The sequence below is a fragment of the Dendropsophus ebraccatus genome, chromosome 2 (assembly GCF_027789765.1).
Source record: "Dendropsophus ebraccatus isolate aDenEbr1 chromosome 2, aDenEbr1.pat, whole genome shotgun sequence".
In the NCBI taxonomy this organism is placed as follows: Eukaryota; Metazoa; Chordata; class Amphibia; order Anura; family Hylidae; genus Dendropsophus; species Dendropsophus ebraccatus.
Window position 1 is genome coordinate 22,261,822 of NC_091455.1, and position 19,301 is coordinate 22,281,122.

At 44.3% G+C, this 19,301-nt stretch overlaps 1 long non-coding RNA gene across 1 annotated transcript; it reads right to left on the reverse strand.

Moving 5' to 3' along the window:
* Positions 1 to 2,531: 2,531 nt before the first annotated feature.
* On the reverse strand, positions 2,532 to 17,668 carry LOC138784317 (uncharacterized). The gene is made up of 3 exons (XR_011361813.1): positions 17,473 to 17,668; positions 15,013 to 15,081; positions 2,532 to 2,922 (listed from the first exon to the last, which is right to left on the reverse strand). It is a non-coding gene; the product is annotated as an uncharacterized lncRNA (long non-coding RNA).
* Between the last annotated feature and the right edge of the window lie 1,633 nt (positions 17,669 to 19,301).

Sequence of the window (19,301 nt, forward strand, 5' to 3'; positions counted from 1 at the left end):
TCCATATATTCATGATGATCAGCCACAGGACATTTGGTTACATTATTACATGCACATATTCACTCAGGTATAGTGTTTTGTCAGATCGGCCTTGTGGCTTGATATTGACGCGATGAGAAAGTTTTGTGGATTTTTTTTGATGCTCTATTTTTATTCTCCACTAATAAATACCAAATATTTTTTTTTTCTGGGGGGAAACGTGTTGAGAGAGTGACTAGGACTAAAGTCTCTGTCTCACAAGCAGGTATTTTTGTACGTATGTCTCCATTGTTGGCTACGGGAAGGGGACGGCCTAGTGCAGTGTCCTAGAACCCTGCTTCTTATTGCTGCTGTATGTGTACATATGTGTAGTGTAGCACGATATTCACATTTATTTCAGGTATACAGGGTATTCTGAGGATGAAGGTTATGTGCACTGCATTTCTATTTTCTCTGTTATTTACTGGCATAGACTGTGACACTATAGAGGGATAAAGGGGTATTCTCAGCTGCCAAAAATACCCCCTTCATGCTCCTGACCTGCTTTCACTTCCTGCTTTGGGTGGAGGGAAGGCATCTTCACAGTAATTGACTGTTATGGCCAGCAGCATTGTGCTCCTCTGCTCTGCGCTTGGCTGTTCTGTGTACAACTCTGCAATGCCAAAGTCCCGTCCTGACTGCTTCACAGCTGGGAGCTGTAAACATGACAGGCAGCTCAGAGTGCCTAGAAGGCGACATAGCTAAAAAAAAAAAAGTTAATAGAACCAATTGCAAAGTTTCTTAACTTTTAACAATCTACTTTTTTAGATATAGTTGTTCTGATGAGAATACTGAGTTACCACAAAATGCCTTCACCAATGGGAAATGCTCCCTGTAGCATAAAAGGGTTAGTGCAGGCCTGTGCGTCTTCAGTGTTTTTCTACGTAGTTGTTCCTGAGAGGGTCATCTTCTTAAAGTCTTCAGACAAGTCCTGAATTCTGCAGTGTTCAAGTTTAGTCAGTGGTTGGAGAATCTTTGTTTCTTGCCGAAGTGCCTCTTTGCTTTTACTACTTGCAAACGTCGGAGGTCAGCTTCTACTATTGACACATTAGTGCCAGGTACTTCTTTGGTGTCCCACCATGGGTTTTTCTGTTTTGAACACCCCTTACAAAAGCCTAATACCTCAGAAGTAAAGTGGTAATGAAGTCATGTATAAGTTTTGCCACTAGATGTCAGTATTATGTATATTTAGGTATATATGTTGCACAGCTGTAGTCATGTAAAGGTTATTGTGTTGTATCTTGTGAGAGAGACTCTTTCCTTCTACCTATCTCTATCCTCTTTTCTTCTCACACTCTCTTCTCCACCACTCACAGGAGCTGTTACATACAGCCTGTAGGAAGTTGTCACATGTGAAGAGGAAGTGTAGGTCCACACAAGTTCTTCTTTGTTTCTCAGTGGAGTATAACACAGATCAAGCATCTTTGCTGAGCTTAGCCAGGAGCCTGGCTCTGCCAGGTTCCCTGTCCGACACAGACCAGCTGTAGTGTACACTTATGGAGAACACAGAGACTATTCTTCTTAAAGCAACACTTATCCTCACAATGCAGTGCTAAACACCTACAGAGAGGTGCGCAGGTGACAATGGAAAATTTTGGACACTCAGCTCAACTCAGCTAACTATGACTGGGGCTTGTGTCACCCTGATAGGACGGGTACCCCAACACTGCAGGGCAAAAGGTGGTATAGTGACAAAGGGCAAAAGGTGGTATAGCGACAAAGGGCAAAAGATGATATAGCAACAAGTATTCTCCTCAAGTATTCTTATTCTTCTTCTGAAGTCCCGGCAGAGCACAGTACTACATTGGGTTGGGACTCTCAAGACAAACTCCTCTCCACTCCTCTGAACTCTCTACTCTTCTCAGCACGCAACCAAATCAGCACTACTATGTTGTTTTCTACCTCGGTATCTCTCAGTACAGATCTGGTCACGCAAGTCTCAGCAGTCACTATTTATCCTATATCACAGAAGACTTGCTAGTAAAGGAAGTTTATTTTTTTACTGGCACCAGCACCTACACACAAGCTACACTCCGGACCACCGTGATAAGCGCCTAAGGCACCCATCACAACCCGACAGGTCACCGACCATTGGGGAACAGTATAGCCAGCCACACACTAAAAGCAGGTATACCATCACACCTGTGTGCTGAGATAGCACTGGCATCACGACAACCTCCTAACCGGCTGACCATCTACCGACCATCCACCTTAGGATTGGCGTCACACATCACCACCTAGCAAGTGACCGGTTGCAGCTGCAGGGCAGCCACCACACTTCAACTTAATCAGGTCTTTATGAAGTCAAGCCATCTACTACCTTACGGCTTCTATAACATCTGGTCACCGCTAGTTCCATCACACCTGACACCTTATTACGGTGTTCTCAAGGGGAACCTACCGAACTCCACCTGTACGGCCCTGGATCATGAGGATATCTTGCAAGATCGTGACCCCTCTGCTGGCCCTCCCCCCCCCCCCCCCCCCCCCCCCAGCTGCACACAGTCACACTTATAATATATATATTCTTTTAGATTTTACAGAAACACATGTTCAGGTGGTCGATAACACAGTGAAATGCTGGTCTGTAGCAAAAAACAACGTTATATCACCATAGAAACGCCTGGTTCTATATTTATACATTTTTGGCCGAGCGATGACCTAACGATTACTCTCACGTTATAACGTTTTATCCATATATTGTATGTCTGATTTCTTCCGGAAGCTCGGCTGCAGATAAGCCTGGGCCTATGTCTTGTAGACATTCCTTCTCCATGAGAGAGATCTTTCCTTTCCCCCAGTAGCTGCCTAAACTCGATGAGAATGTCAGGAGAAGGGACTTTCTGCAGCAGAGAAATTCTCCTGGAAACCCGGCAAAGAATTTTCCAAATCATACAGGACCGTCTGCAAAAACATCAAACAAGACGCCATTATACAACAATGGGGGCTGATTTATTAAGCCTTAAAGTGGAAAAGTACATGGGAGTCACACCTGGGGCCCAGGTTATTGTACTGCCGTCATGGCATCACAAGGTAGAGCGCAGAAGAGATGGATGGAATTTTCCATGTGTCTATCCTTATTCCTACATGATGTATGAGGATAGCAAATACAGGACTACTCTCACGGAAAGCCTGATACCATATGAATATCATGCTTAGCAGTTATATAAGACCAAAAGGTGGATCTATTCTAGAAACACCGCCACTCTTAGGCCCTATTACACGCTTGATCACTTAGAGCCCATAGAGGATAGCAGCGGTCTGCTGCCGCCGCTTCTGCTTCACGGAGCGACGGCAGCTGATCGCTGCTATATGAGTCGTTTGTCTTTAAACATGTTGAAAGATAATCGACAGCAACGATCAGCTGTCATTGTTCATGTCGGCTGATCGTTGCCTTCTGTTAAACAAGACGATTATCGACCATAACGGCCGAATACGGCCGACAATCGTCTCGTTTAATAGGGCCTTTATCCATAGGCCGCGTTGTATTGCAGCTCAGACCCATGTGATTCAAAGTGACTTGTGATTACTTTGTGGGTTGTGGGCAAACATGCTTCTAAATAACATGCCGATTAATAAATGTGAACAAAAACATATCAGGATTATGGGCGGCATTGTTGAACACATGTCTACTATGTAATCGTTATACTTTTAAAGGGGCTATCCAAGCTCATAGTTGCCAACAGCCCTGGACTGTCTCGATATTGAGGAGACAGTCCCAGCAAAACCATGTCCCGGGAAGCTCCGCCCCCACCAACTTGTGCGCCTTAGCTAACAGTGTACTGACACTGACACAGAACCATACGCTTCCATTGTGACAGTATCTCTTGTGGCTGCAGGCAGCATCTGCCTATAGCCACAAGGGGCCTTTCTCCTCCAGGCAACTGGTGAGAGTGACGTCTCTCATGCAGAACAGGGAGAGGAGTCGCTGGGGGACTACTAGAACCATGCAGGTAAGTAGAACTTTTTGTTTTAATTACAGATGAAAGGGGTAGTGGTATGATGATGAAAGGGCAGGAGGATGATGAAGGGGTAGTAGTATAAAGGGGGACTTTAGAATGAAGGGGTAGTAGTATGATGATGGAGGAGCAGGAGGATGAAGGGGTAGAAGTATAATGATGAAGGGGCAGGAGGATGAAGGGGTAGTAGTATGATGATGGAGATGCAGGAGGATGAAGGGGGTAGTAGTATGATGATGGAGGGGCAGGAGGTTGAAGAGGTAGTAGTATAATGATGGAGGGGAAGGAGGATGAAGGGGGGTAGTAGTATGATGATGGAGATGCAGGAGGATGAAGGGGGTAGTAGTATGATGATGGAGGGGCAGGAGGATGAAGAGGTAGTAGTATAATGATGGAGGGGCAGGAGGATGAAGGGGGTAGTGGTATGATGATGGAGGAGCAGAAGGATGAAGGGGGTAGAAGTATAATGATGAAGGGGCAGGAGGATGAAGGGGGTAGTAGTATGATGATGGAGATGCAGGAGGATGAAGGGGGTAGTAGTATGATGATGGAGATGCAGGAGGATGAAGGGGGTTGTAGTATGATGATGGAGATGCAGGAGGATGAAGAGGTAGTAGTATAATGATGGAGGGGCAGGATGATGAAGTGGTAGTAGACTTGAGGTTTTTAAATAGAAGTAATTTACAAATCTCTGCAATTTCCTGACACCAGTTGATAAAAAAAAAAAAGAAATGTAGCTTGAATACCCCTTTAAGTAAAATTACTGATTACAGCTTTTTGCGTCCCGGTGTCTTGCTTAACTTCTGCACACATACCACCAATGGCACCTCAATAGTCACCGACCACACCATAGAGGACTAAAGACCTACAGTGCATCACTCTCACTACACTTGTCGTGATCCCTAGGGTAGCACCAAGGACGACTCCCGCCACTATGACATCTTACTGCCAATTGTCTGGAACTATAAGCACCAGGGTATTACATCTGTGATGCTAATAGACCAAGCAATCTTTAGGGGGATCCTGTTTAATTTCCATGCAGTGCCTCTACAGGGGAAGGGAAGTATTACACCCTTTTTGTGACGGGTCCTCCAGACACTGTGGCTCATAGAGAAGAACTGTGACCTGACCTGGACCCTCTCTGTACCAGCTATGAATTTCCTAATATGCTATTTGGGCAAGGGTTTTTAAACCAGACAAACCCTTTAAGGACTACTCCCAAATGACCCCCCTGTTATGTGAGGAACGTCTGTGCACAATCCAACAGCTTATTGAAAACACATAACTAGCGGATTTCAGGAAACAGGGAAATGGCCGTGCACCAGATTACGTCATGTATCCAGCTTTTTACAAGTCTATTGGGTTGGAGCGTTGTGATTTATAACCTCTAGGAATATTATGGAGCCATCTCCTAACTTATGTAACAGGACAGTGAGGGACGCACTACAGTACGGTAAATGGCAGCTATATAAATGGTCGTCCATGTTAATATAGATGGGTTGAGTATCTTAGAGCAAGGCACTTCTTTGCTCAGGCTCATACATCAGTGATTGATGACATATTACGGTGAAAAGGTCATCAGTCTGTTTTGCCTAGAAAACCCTTTAAAGGGAACCTGGCACTGTAGAAATGAAGTCTAATCTGCAGACACCATGTTATGAAGCAGGAGGGGCAGATTGATATATAGTGGAAGATATACACTTACCGGCCACTTTATTAGGTACACCTGTCCAACTGCACGTTACCACTTAATTTCTAATCAGCCAATCACATGGCGGCATTTAGGCATGTAGACATGGTCAAGACAATCTCCTGCAGTTCAAACCGAGTATGAGCATCAGTATGGGGAAGAAAGGTGATTTGAGGGCCTTTGAACGTGGCATGGTTGTTGGTGCCAGAAGGGCTGGTCTGAGTATTTCAGAAACTGCTGATCTACTGGGATTTTCACGCACAACCATCTCTAGGGTTTACAGAGAATGGTCCGAAAAAGAAAAAACATCCAGTGAGCGGCAGTTCTGTGGGCGGAAATGCCTTGTTGATGCCAGAGGTCAGAGGAGAATGGGCAGACTGGTTCGAGTTGATAGAAAGGCAACAGTGACTCAAATAGCCAACCGTTACAACCAAGGTAGGCAGAAGAGCATCTCTGAATTCACAGTACGTCGAACTTTGAGGCAGATGGGCTACAGCAGCAGAAGACCACACCGGGTGCCACTCCTTTCAGCTAAGAACAGGAAACTGAGACTACAATTTGCACAAGCTCATCGAAATTGGACAGTAGAAGATTGGAAAAACGTTGCCTGGTCTGATGTGTCTCGATTTCTGCTGCGACATTCGGATGGTAGGGTCAGAATTTGGCGTCAACAACATGAAAGCATGGATCCATCCTGCCTTGTATCAACGGTTCAGGCTGGTGGTGGTGGTGTCATGGTTTGGGGAATATTTTCTTGGCACTCTTTGGGCCCCTTGGTACCAATTGAGCATCGTTGCAACGCCACAGTCTACCTGAGTATTGTTGCTGACCATGTCCATCCCTTTATGACCACAATGTACCCAACATCTGATGGCTACTTTCAGCAGGATAATGCGCCATGTCATAAAGCTAGAATCATCTCAGACTGGTTTCTTGAACATGACAATGAGTTCACTGTACTCCAATGGCCTCCACAGTCACCAGATCTCAATCCAATAGAGCATCTTTGGGATGTGGTGGAACGGGAGATTCGCATCATGGATGTGCAGCCGACAAATCTGCGGCAACTGTGTGATGCCATCATGTCAATATGGACCAAAATCTCTGAGGAAGCTTCCAGCACCTTGTTGTATCTATGCCACGAAGAATTGAGGCAGTTGTGAAGGCAAAAGGGGGTCCAACCCGTTACTAGCATGGTGTACCTAATAAAGTGGCCAGTGAGTGTATCAAAGGAACACACAGGAAGCGTGGAGAAGTTGCCCACAGCAACCAATCAGATTCCAGCTTTAATTAAAAAAAAAAAAAAGAAAGCTGCAATCTGATTGGTTGCTATGTGCGACTGCTCCTCTGCATAGGGTGTGTTTACTCTCCCTCTCATAGGTTTGTGGGAAATGTTCCAGGATAACTAGACTGCATATAATGTTTATGCTTCTCAGCTGAGGGCAGGACTAGATATATAGTAGGAATCAGTCTGGAGTCCGAGTTGTAGTCCGAGTTGAGAGCATCAAGAATAGGACTAGCTATATGTGGTGTCCCACCACGGGTGTTGCTAGGCTGTACACCCCTTGCAAAAGTCTGTACTCAAAGTTAAGTGGTAAAGAAATTATGCCTAAGTTTTGCCACTAAATGTCGCTAGTATGTATATCTGCACTTGTATATTGCACAGCTGTGCACCAATGACAGATATTCTTCTTCTCTACTTATCTTTGTTCTCCTGTTTCTTTGCACTCTCTTCTCCACCACTCACAGGAGTTGTTACACACCCTGTAGGAAGTTGTCACATGGGGAGAGGAAGTGTACACACACATTTAGTTAGCTCTTCTCTGGTTCTTGCAGAGGCAACACACATGTAGACTAGTCTGGAGTGTGGTGGGGCAATACGTACATGGAGTGTGGTGGTGGATTGACGTACATGGGAGACTTTTTCCTTGCACTATGCAGTGCTAAACCACTCAAGAGAGGACAAGTCAGGAATCATCCCAACCCACACCGTTGAACGTCTCTAAAGGTGCAGGACAGTATCCCAAAATTAGAGGAACTGGTCCGGATAGAGCAAAGTTGCTACAAGCCTTCGTACTCTATCTCGCAGCGCAGGTGTAACCAGATAATTTTGGCCAGAGATCTGATATTTACTTCTATTAAAAAATCTCCAGTCTTCTGCAGTGTCCCAGAACATGCAAGGACTACTACTCCTATTATGGCCATTTCTATTGCTGTGTCAATGCCTGTTCTGGTAAGTGTTTGCACTGCAACTGCTGCTGGTTTTCTCCTAGTATTCTCTGGTAATGTGCATTCTCATGTGTATTCTCATGTATTCCTGTGTATTATTGCATTGTACAGTGGTATGCAAGGCTGTTGATCACGTGACCTGTAACCATGGTTCCTCCAATGGCTGACTAGCTCTGGCCAGGAGCAACCATGTGACCTCCCACTTCCTCCTAACAAGTGAGTCTTCCCCCTGCTTCCAAGCAAGGAGGATGTGTGTCGTCTCTCCCCTGCCTCAGAGGAGTTGGGCTTCTTCTCTGCAGCTCCCACTTCACCACTAGAAGTGTGGATCGAGTGCTCTGCTATATTCAAGTCTTCGGCTGTATCTGCCTGCTCAAGTGTCCGGAGTCTTCTCTCTCATCTGGGTGTCATTCCGTTACCTCTCCTCATCGCTACAAGGATTCACAGCAAGTATTATTCTCAAGCTAATCCACCCAGCAACGCTATTTCTCTCATACTCCTACTCCCATCATCCGGCACGTGTTCTCACAGCCTATGCAGCACCACTCCTGCTTATTTGTCAAAGCCTGCTATATACCCGGTTGCATCCGGACAGAACTGTTGCTACTAGTTACCTCATCTATAATAAAACCGTTGTTACTGAACCCTGGCATTGGTGTCCACTAACTGGTGCCCTGACTAAGTGCAGCGAGGAATCGCATGCCCATCATCACCCGCAGATTCCACAGACCGGCCCTACAGCTGTGCCGCCCTCAGGCCTATACCGTGACAAGTATACACCCTGCAGCTGCCCCGGTTATTGCCCGCTCATAACACCAGCACTGCGGAAGTGGCCCCTAGGGGCCAGGGCATCGCACTTCCAGTACTTATCAGCTACTGGATGTCCTGCAGGAAGTGGTGTATTCTCTCCAGTCTGACACTGTGCTTTCTGCTGCCACCTCTGTTCATGTCAGGAACTGTCCAGAGCAGGAGAGGTTTTTAATAGGAATTTGCTACTGCTCTGGACAGCTCCTGACATGAACAGAGGTGGCAGCAGAAAGCACTGTGTCAGACTAGAGAGAATACACCACTTCCTTCAGGACATACAGAAGCTCATAAGTACTGGAAGAGTCAAGATTTTTTTTTTAATAGAAGTAAATTACAAAGCTATATAACTATATAACACCAGTTGATTTGATTTTTTTTTGCTGGAGTGCCCCTTTAACATAAACAATATTAGAAAGCTGTGGAAATTTACTCAATTACACTAGACAACCGCATAAGTGTGTACCCTCCATTAAGTGCACATTTCTAGGATTACTCTATTGCTATTACAGAGCTTAGATAATTAAATATTTGGATAGGTAATTTGTCCAACACGTCCCAGAACGGCGCTCCCCATCAGCCATGTGTCATCTATGTTCCATTACTTTCTCCTGTACAGAACGATAAAACCTTACGATCCAAGTAGTTACATAACTGTGTTTTAATAGACACTTGAGCTCCTAATACCCCCGTGAATGAGACCGCTGTTGTGTGGGTTTTCCTGCAGAATGGCTAAAACAAAATGTTCCCAATAAAAGTTGCTAGAAAAAACATCTGCGGCCTTTCTGCACTTTCACCTCTCGAATCTGATATTTTTAAGTTTCGTTGCTGGCAAGAAAAAAAAAGGTCCAATGTTGTGAGGGAAGAAATAACTTTCCCACACGGCTGTAGAAGAGTTTAATCTCTGACACAATCGGTAATCCCACACAAAACTCCTTGGCGCCATTGTACTTTTTTTTTTTTTTTGCTTTGTTTTTTAATTTAACCTTCAATGGGACAGTCGGGATTCAGAGGAGACTGCGATTGGTTTAGTTTGTTGGGTTATTTCGGAGGTGTGGTCGCGGTACTGTAAGTCGGCACGGTCTATTGTTTCAACATAAACTCAAATTGTTGATCCAAAAAAAGGATTGAAAAAAATTAAATAAGGGAGAGAAAAAAAATATTTGATATTCCTATTAAAGTGAAACTCCACCTTTCAGGCAGGGGCTACATAGAATGTAAGGACTAGAATTGAGCGAACTTCGAGCAATTCTTTAGCGGAAAGCAGATCCAGTGCAGAGTGGAAATCCCATTGAACACAATAGGACATTGCTTTGTACATGTTTTACAGGCAGCGTTGTGGAATACAAAGAAAAGTGGAATACAAAGAAAAAACAAAAAACATCACTAACATACCTCTCCCTGTGCCTGAGACAATCTCTGGGCTCCAAGATCTCTTGTGCTGCTGACATCACAAACCGGGTGATGGACTGGCTGGATGGGATGCCACATCAGTCACCGATTGGCTGAGAGGGCTGTCCATCAGCTGGGACGGGCATTCTCCCCCGAGTTATGACGTCATCACAACTTGGTTGGGGGGGGAATGCCTTCCGGTGGGGGTCCCGGGGCTGGTCAGATAATGGATCACGGCCATGGGGAGAGGTAAGTTAGTGCCATTTGTTGTTTTCCCCCTTGCCCTGCCATTTAAAAAACAAACACCCTAGCACTGGGGGTGGCACTAAGGCCCCCCCAGCACTCATTGGGAAGGGCCCCACCTGCCCCTGATTAATTATCAATGGAGGTGGCCAGCTGGGGGCGGCAGCCCTGCCATAATGCTCCTAACTGTTTTAAAGGGCTGAGGATTTCACAACTAACAGCCCTGGAATGGCGCAGAGGATAAAGTTAACAGGCATACCTTCATCCCGTGCCCACTAGGGAGCTGTCAGCAGGTTAGATTCGGCCAACCTGTTGATAGTTCCTCTATAAAAAAAATTTTTTAGCGTGGCACAAAAACCACAAAAATAAAAAAATTGTTTCCAAATTTTTTGCAAATTTGCAATTTTTATAAATCTGAAAAAAAAAAACAAAAAAAAAACAAAACAAAAGGTGTAATAATTTTCTCCTTATATTTATGCAGGGGATTTGGAGCTGTGTATGAAAACAACAGCTCCTTCTGCAATAGAGATGAATCTGCACAGAACGTTGAAGCTTCAATAAAAATGTAGAAATTCACATTTCGATACTATAATAGCACCGGGCACCATATTTTATGACAAATATTGGCTTAAACAATGGGAATTCTATCAGCCGTACATCCATGTCACTGACAGATACTTGCTATCTACGTCTATGTGCGTATTTTCTGGGCCTAAAATTTCACATCTCCGTGGGAGCGCATATTTTACCTACGTAGAAAGAGAAAAATCATGAATGGCCGTTTGTGCGACTCCAGCCATTGTGTGTGTCTGCCGTACACCTCGTAAAAATGGTGGATGAAAAGAAAATAGCATTTTGGAGCTGGCAAGTAAACGGTCTGTGATCTGGGGCAATAAATGGAATATTTGTAGGATATTTTAGGCCATTGGTTGTTTTGTTAAGCAGCATGGTAGCGCTGATGTAGGCAGGAAAGACCGACACACATCTATCTACTGAGGGGAGACACCAGCTGATAAAATAAGCACATGCCGATCCCGCACACGGGAAATCGGAAAGTTCTCATTGTGACGGACTAAGGAATGGCTGGCATCATGGAACACACACATACACATCTATTCTATATATACCTATATAAACAGCGCTATTCTTAGGTATCATACACCTCAGCAAGATGGTTATTGGATGTTTTAGATAAACTTTGAACAAAAACTCATTATCTAATTCTATCTATCAACAATATTTATCTATCTATCTATCTATCTATCTATCTTCTATCTATCTATCTATCTATCTATCTATCTATCTCTCTATCTTTTATCTATCTATTATCTATCTATCTATCTATCTATCTATCTATCTATCTCCTATCTATCTATCTATCTATCTATCTATCTATCTATCTCCTATCTATCTATCTCCTATCTATCTATCTATCTATCTATCTCCTATCCAGGGCCGTCTTACCCATTGGGCAAGGTAGGCGGCTGCCCGGGGGCCCTTGCGTCCAAGGGGGCCCCGAAAGTCTTTTTGATCCCGCCAGCGCTGAAATAACAGCAGCCGGGGCCTGTGAGAGATCACTATCAGAGGCCCCATGCTGCTGTTACTTCGGCGCTGGCGGGCCGCGGGAGCGGGATCAGCCGGCATCACTTAGTGCCCCCGTATAACCCCGCTCTTCATTGGACGGAGGGCCACAGTGGACGGCCGCATGCTCCGGCCCCGTCTCTCGCCTGTCCACAAGTAGCTGTAGTGGCATCAGGCTTCTCCCCTGCCGCGCTCCTTTACCTCAGGCTGCTGCACGGCCACGGGGGTGAGTATTGTAACCCCCGGAGGATAAATGTGTGTGTTTGGGGCGGGGGATGGCGGTCTGCAGGGATAGTGTGTGGGGAATAGTGTTGGCGGCCGGGGGGGTTGGCAGTGTGTGTGTGTAGGAGGAGGAGGAGGATGGGGGTAGTAGTGTGTGTAGGAGGACGGGGGTAATGTGTGTGTTTGTGTGTAGGAGGAGGATGGGGGTAATGTGTGTGCGTGTAGGAGGAGGAGGATGGGGGTAGTAGTGTGTGTGTAGGAGGAGGAGGATGGGGGTAGTGTGTGTAGGAGGAGGAGGAGGATGGGGGTAGTGTGTGTGTAGGGGGGGTCAGATGGGGGTAGTGTGTGTGTGTGTGTGGGGGGGTCATATGGGGGTAGTTTGTGTGTAGGGGGGGTCAGATGGGGGCAGAGTGTGTGTAGGGGGGACAGATGGGGGTAGTGTGTTTGTAGGGGGGGGTCAGAAGTAATTGTACTGGCTAGGGGCGGGGTTGCAAAGATGGGGGGGGGGGGTTTGATGGCGGCGGCCGTGGGGGACCCAATTCGCACCTCTGCTCAGGGGCCCATAATGCTGTTAAGACGGCCCTGCTCCTATCTATCTATCTATCTATCTATCTATCTATCTATCTATCTATCTATCTATCTCCTATCTATCTATCTATCTATCTATCTATCGATCTATCTATCTATCTCCTTCCTATCTATCTATCTATCTATCTATCTATCTATCTATTATCTATCTATAGATTTATCTATCATCTATTTATCTATCTATCAGTCTATCTAGAAAAATAGAAAACAAGCCGCACGTCCGATTGTGATGTGGCGGGTGCTCGGGTAATAAGTCCCCAGGCCAAGGATTCCGAAAATAGAAGATGGAGAGTCCACAGCACACCAGCTCAAGTGGTAAAAAAAGTGAGTTTTATTCCAAAGATGATGAACAAAACAGATGCAACGTTTCAACAACCTCTCGTTGTCTTTCTCAAGCATAGTGGGTGGGTCATAATGACATCATTAAATACTGTTCCAAATAAAGTGTACCACCTACAAGGGTGATTTACATAATGACAATAACATTGTGTATACTGTGAAGTATATACATAATAAGAGCACTGGAAGTGCATACGTGGTACATCAACAAACATTAAAAAGTGCTGTGGTTAGTGCAATACGTGACCACACCGATTTAAAAACATATAAGTATAAATTCATAATGTAACTTGAGTCAAGAGGAGGATCCAGAGGCCACTCACCACCTACGGAGGCGTGTATACAGAGTCCTGAATGCCGCAGCCCTGTGTGGAGATGAAGATGGAGTCCAGCATGTAAAGCCGGCGTGGGGTGTCGGTCAGTCGGCCCTGCCCCGTGACCGCGACGCTGTCCAATAGGAAAAAAGGTATGTCGTAGCCATGGTAACTTGGCAAGTGTACGGAAGAGAACACCTTCCGTACACTTGCCAAGTTACCATGGCTACGACATACCTTCTTTCCTATTGGACAGCGCCGCGGTCACCGGGCAGGGCCGACTGACGCATGCGCACTGGCCGACACCCCACGCCGGCTTTACACGCTGGACTCCATCTTCATCTCCACACAGGGCTGCGGCATTCAGGACTCTGTATACACGCCTCCGTAGGTGGTGAGTGGCCTCTGGATCCTCCTCTTGACTCAAGTTACATTATGAATTTATACTTATATGTTTTTAAATCGGTGTGATCACGTATTGCACTAACCGCAGCACTTTTTAATGTTTGTTGATGTACCACGTATGCACTTACAGTGCTCTTATTATGTATATACTTCACAGTATACACAATGTTATTGTCATTATGTAAATCACCCTTGTAGGTGGTACACTTTATTTGGAACAGTATTTAATGATGTCATTATGACCCACCCACTATGCTTGAGAAAGACAACGAGAGGTTGTTGAAACGTTGCATCTGTTTTGTTCATCATCTTTGGAATAAAACTCACTTTTTTTACCACTTGAGCTGGTGTGCTGTGGACTCTCCATCTTCTATTTTCGGAATCCTTGGCCTGGGGACTTATTACCCGAGCACCCGCCACATCACAATCGGACGTGCGGCTTGTTTTCTATTTTTCTATCTAGCTGGGCAGCTAAGCGAGCACTCCCTGGACTGATTTTACATCTCATCTCCCTAATCATGGACTCTGGTAGGTCAGAACAACCTTCCAAGGTTTTATCTTATACGTCCTCTGATATTTCACGTATCATTGGAGAACTTGAGGATGACACTGCTTATTTACATAGACCCTCACGCATTGATTTACAGCGCAGATTTGAATATGAAACTAAGAGACTGCTTAACATACGTTTGCATCTGTCTACCCTGGGGGAATATTTTCGTGCAGAACGGATTCCAAGGGGCATGCGCATTAAACCACAACAATCTATGTATGCACAAGACCTTGAATATCGGTCTAAATATGAACTGATTTGTAACAAATTTACTTTGGATTTAATTCTTTTGAATATTGAGTTCCTACAGAGAGACATCAAGAGCACAAAACTCAAAGTGGCGGAATTGGAAACCAAACTGATGACTATGCTACAAGAGGATGAGTATACTAAATTTTTCTCTAAACAAACTGCTTTTCTTGATAAATTGAAAGCCGATCTGGAAGAGACTAAACGAGTAAAATGGCACCGTGATGCCCAGGATTACGAAAGTGGCAAAGTATATTCTTGGGTGGACATGGCCTCCACCACGATTTAAAATAAACGGACTGCTGATAATAGGGATATTCATGTTTCTTCAGGTGTGAATACAACCCCAAGGCAACAAAACTGTACAGGTGCACTTTCTAATGACTCTAACGTTTTTCCCAGAATTACCAGACGCAACCGCATACATACCAGACGCGGAGGCCGACGCCTACATCGATCTAGGACGAACCCGCAGTCAATCGAAATCCAACAAGGCCCCTGTAAAGATAAAGACAAAACAGTGGTAAATATTTCTACTACTGAACTCACTAATGCACAGTTACAACTACTTGCAAAAGGCCTGAATTTTTGCCCTAGTCAAAAAATTAACTGGTTTGATCTAGAGGTTGACCTGCAACAGTTCATCAGACGGATAAAGTTAAAGGTCTGGTTTGATTCCCATCCAAAACAGATGCAGCGACCCACTACCACCATGGGTCCTCTGTCATTGGATGATGGTGGACTGAGACTTCCTAGTGACTTCACACCAAATGTAGACTCACATGCAATCGATACATTTACGGATTTGATGCATAAGGATATAGACAAACTCAAATTAAAATTTCCAGGTATTTGCCACCCAAACATGACCACGGAGGAAATACAGGCACTTGACTCCCTTGTGAAAAACAATAGTTTAATTGTGCAACCAGCAGACAAAGGAGGCGCTATTGTGGTGTTAGATCGTTCCATGTATTTGCAAGAAGCTGAAAGACAGTTATCAGACACCTCAGTGTATGAAGCTCTTACACATGACCCTAAATGGGACATTATTAGACGCATTACGCTTTGTTTGGAAAATGCATTTGCTAATGACATAATTGATTTGGATCTCAAAACCTTTCTGACAGTCAGTTTTCCGGTAACCCCTCTACTATATCTCCTGCCAAAGATCCATAAGTCCATATCGAATACCCCAGGTAGGCCCATTGTGTCAGGACGTAATTCTGTTACCAGTCACATATCAATTTTTCTTGATAAAATATTGCGACAATTTGCGACACAAGCAAGGTCATATATTCGCGACACGAGTGATTTCCTAACCAAAATTCAAAACTTGGTGATTCCTTCACAGGCCATAATTGTTTCTTTTGATATTGTCAGTCTATACACCTCCATCTCGCATCAAGGCGGTTTGGAAGCTGTACATAAAGCTCTTGAGACTTCCAGTTTTTCTGCAGATAAAATTGATTTTTTGCTACAATTACTTGAACTGGTACTTACCTGTAATTATTTTACATTTAACGACAATTTTTTCATCCAAAGACAGGGAACTGCGATGGGCACAAACGTGAGGCCTACCTATGCCAACATCTTCGTGGCCAACTTGGAGGAGGCCTCGGTCTATGTGTCCCACTGCTTCAGCCTAGTGCTGGGGTGGTGGAGATACATAGACGATGTCTTCATGTTATGGTCTGGCACGGAGATGGAGTTAAGAGACTTTCACACATTTTTGAATACTATTGATTCCTTTATCCAATTTACCATGACTCACTCACATGATTCAGTTCAATTCTTAGACACTCTTGTCACCATCAGAGACGACAAACTCAGCACTGACTTGTTTACTAAGAAAACTGACTGCAACACTCTCCTACACTACAGTAGCTGTCACCCTAGACCCATGGTCAAATAACTTCCGTACAGTCAGATGCTGCGCGCCCGGAGAATCGTTAGTGACTCCGAGAGGGTAACACCTGCCTTAGAAAAAATCACTGATAAATTCCTGGAAAGAGGATACCCTATGCCATTGATTGCTAAACATAAAAGTCATGTAGCCAATACGGACAGACAACAACTACTATACACTCAACATCGCTCTCAAGTTGAACGTTTACCTTTTATTACGACGTACCATCACATTTCAGGTCACCTTTCCCAGATTTTACGCAAACATTGGAACATCATCAAGGACAGCTACACACAGATTCCGGCCTTACAAAATGCCCCACTTATGAGTTACAGGAGAGGGACTAATATTAAGGACAGGTTGGTAAAGAACGATGTGGCTTTGGGTAGTAGGTTAAAACAGACTTTTCTAAAAACATAGAGAAAGGGATCATTCCCTTGTTGCACATGTGTGAATTGTCCGCTTATGCACAAGGGAACCACCTTCACTCATCCGACCACTAACAAAAATTATCCTCTTAAGCATTTTTTGACGTGTAATTCTGATCATGTGATATATGTGCTGTGGTGTCCCTGTCGCCTCTTGTACGTGGGTGAAACAAAAAATGATTTTAAAACACGTATTAATCATCACAGGTACACCATTCGCAAGAGGCGACAGGACTTACCAGTTTCCAATCACTTTCTGGAAATGGGACATACAGAGAGAGATTTGCGTTTTATGCTCATTGATCACGTTCCTCCACTCAGAAGAGGTGGAGATCGAGTAAGCACCCTTCTGAAAAAAGAATTAAAGTGGATCCCTGAAACCCCTGGGTCTAAATGTAGACTTTAAGATTAGCTCTAGTCTTTTTAAGTGAGCAGTGTAATCACAGGCCAGCTTGTGATGTGTGGATTTCATTCCATCATATACTCAATACGTTATTTTTTTGTTTATTTTAGAGAACATATTTACTTCTGGAGGACCGTGGCACACCCCACCTGAGCCTGTATGCAGCCCGTCCTGATGGACGAATGTGGACTTCCTTTTTTCTCTTCCTCCCTCCCTTTTCACTACACCGTGGGCCAAATGATAGAGACAAGGCATATCCATCTACTGTTGCCGCCCGCACCAGCAAGAGGATCAGAGGGACGAGCGGCGGTATTGTATCTTGGTATTGTATCTATCTTGGATGCACTCTGCAGCCTTTCCCAGCAGCCTGTCTCATGTCCCAGGCCGAATAAGGTGTTCTCTTCCGTACACTTGCCAAGTTACCATGGCTACGACATACCTTCTTTCCTATTGGACAGCGTCGCGGTCACGGGGCAGGGCCGACTGACGCATGCGCACTGGCCGACACCCCACGCCGGCTTTACACGCTGGACTCCATCTTCATCTCCACACAGGGCTGCGGCATTCAGGACTCTGTATACACGCCTCCGTAGGTGGTGAGTGGCCTCTGGATCCTCCTCTTGACTCAAGTTACATTATGAATTTATACTTATATGTTTTTAAATCGGTGTGATCACGTATTGCACTAACCGCAGCACTTTTTAATGTTTGTTGATGTACCACGTATGCACTTACAGTGCTCTTATTATGTATATACTTCACAGTATACACAATGTTATTGTCATTATGTAAATAACCCTTGTAGGTGGTACACTTTATTTGGAACAGTATTTAATGATGTCATTATGACCCACCCACTATGCTTGAGAAAGACAACGAGAGGTTGTTGAAACGTTGCATCTGTTTTGTTCATCATCTTTGGAATAAAACTCACTTTTTTTACCACTTGAGCTGGTGTGCTGTGGACTCTCCATCTTCTATCAATCTATCTATCTATCTATCTCCTATCTATCTATCTATCTATCTATCTCCTATCTATCTATCTATCTATCTCCTATCTATCTATCTCCTATCTATCTATCTATCTATCTATCTATCTATCTATCGTGAGTAAATTGGAAGCAGCACTCAGGATAAAGATGCAAGGTGGTGACAGCCATTTGCTCCCTTGTGACCACTGGTGCGGAGTATTCAAATAAACGTGTTTTTTTCTCCCACAGACATAACATTTCAGTCCAACATTAGGACCTTTATTAAGTAGTGCACAATAACATGTGTTCACTCCAGATATTTATGTGTTCAGCACATCAATTATCAATCTGTACAACATAGCCATCAATCAAGTGTATACAAAAACTTCAAGTGCAATAAGTGAAAAATCACATAACTGTAATCCCACTTGGGAAATAAAGTGCATAAGCATAGATACGGTGCATACCATGCAATAATAAAGTGTATCATTAGTGATAAAAGGGACCGCAATGGGTTCTAATGTAGCCCCAGCCTTCGCAAACCTCTATGTGGCACATCTAGAAGACACCCATATCTGTGTATCTCATCATTCCGTCACATTGTGGGCTGATGTAGATACATTGATGATGTGTTCATTGCCTGGGGGGGGGTTACGGAACATTGAATTTAATTTCTTTTTGAATTACATTGACCCGGACATTAAATTTACTCTCACTTATTCTACCGAACAGGTGCAGTTTCTGGGTACCCTGGTATACAGGGTAGATATCAAACTTAGGACATGTCTATAAAGGATGGACACTGACAAAAACACACTACTCAGATATGAATTCCTTAGGATAAACAGAATTGTGGAAGACAAGTCTAAATTACCTGAGACCATCAATACAATCCAGAATTTTTCATAAATGTCCAAAAACACTTACCAAAAGATACGAAGATGTGGTTTCAGGCCTTGTGCGGGGTCCTGCATAAAAAACAAACAAACTTCAGGACCACTCTGTAT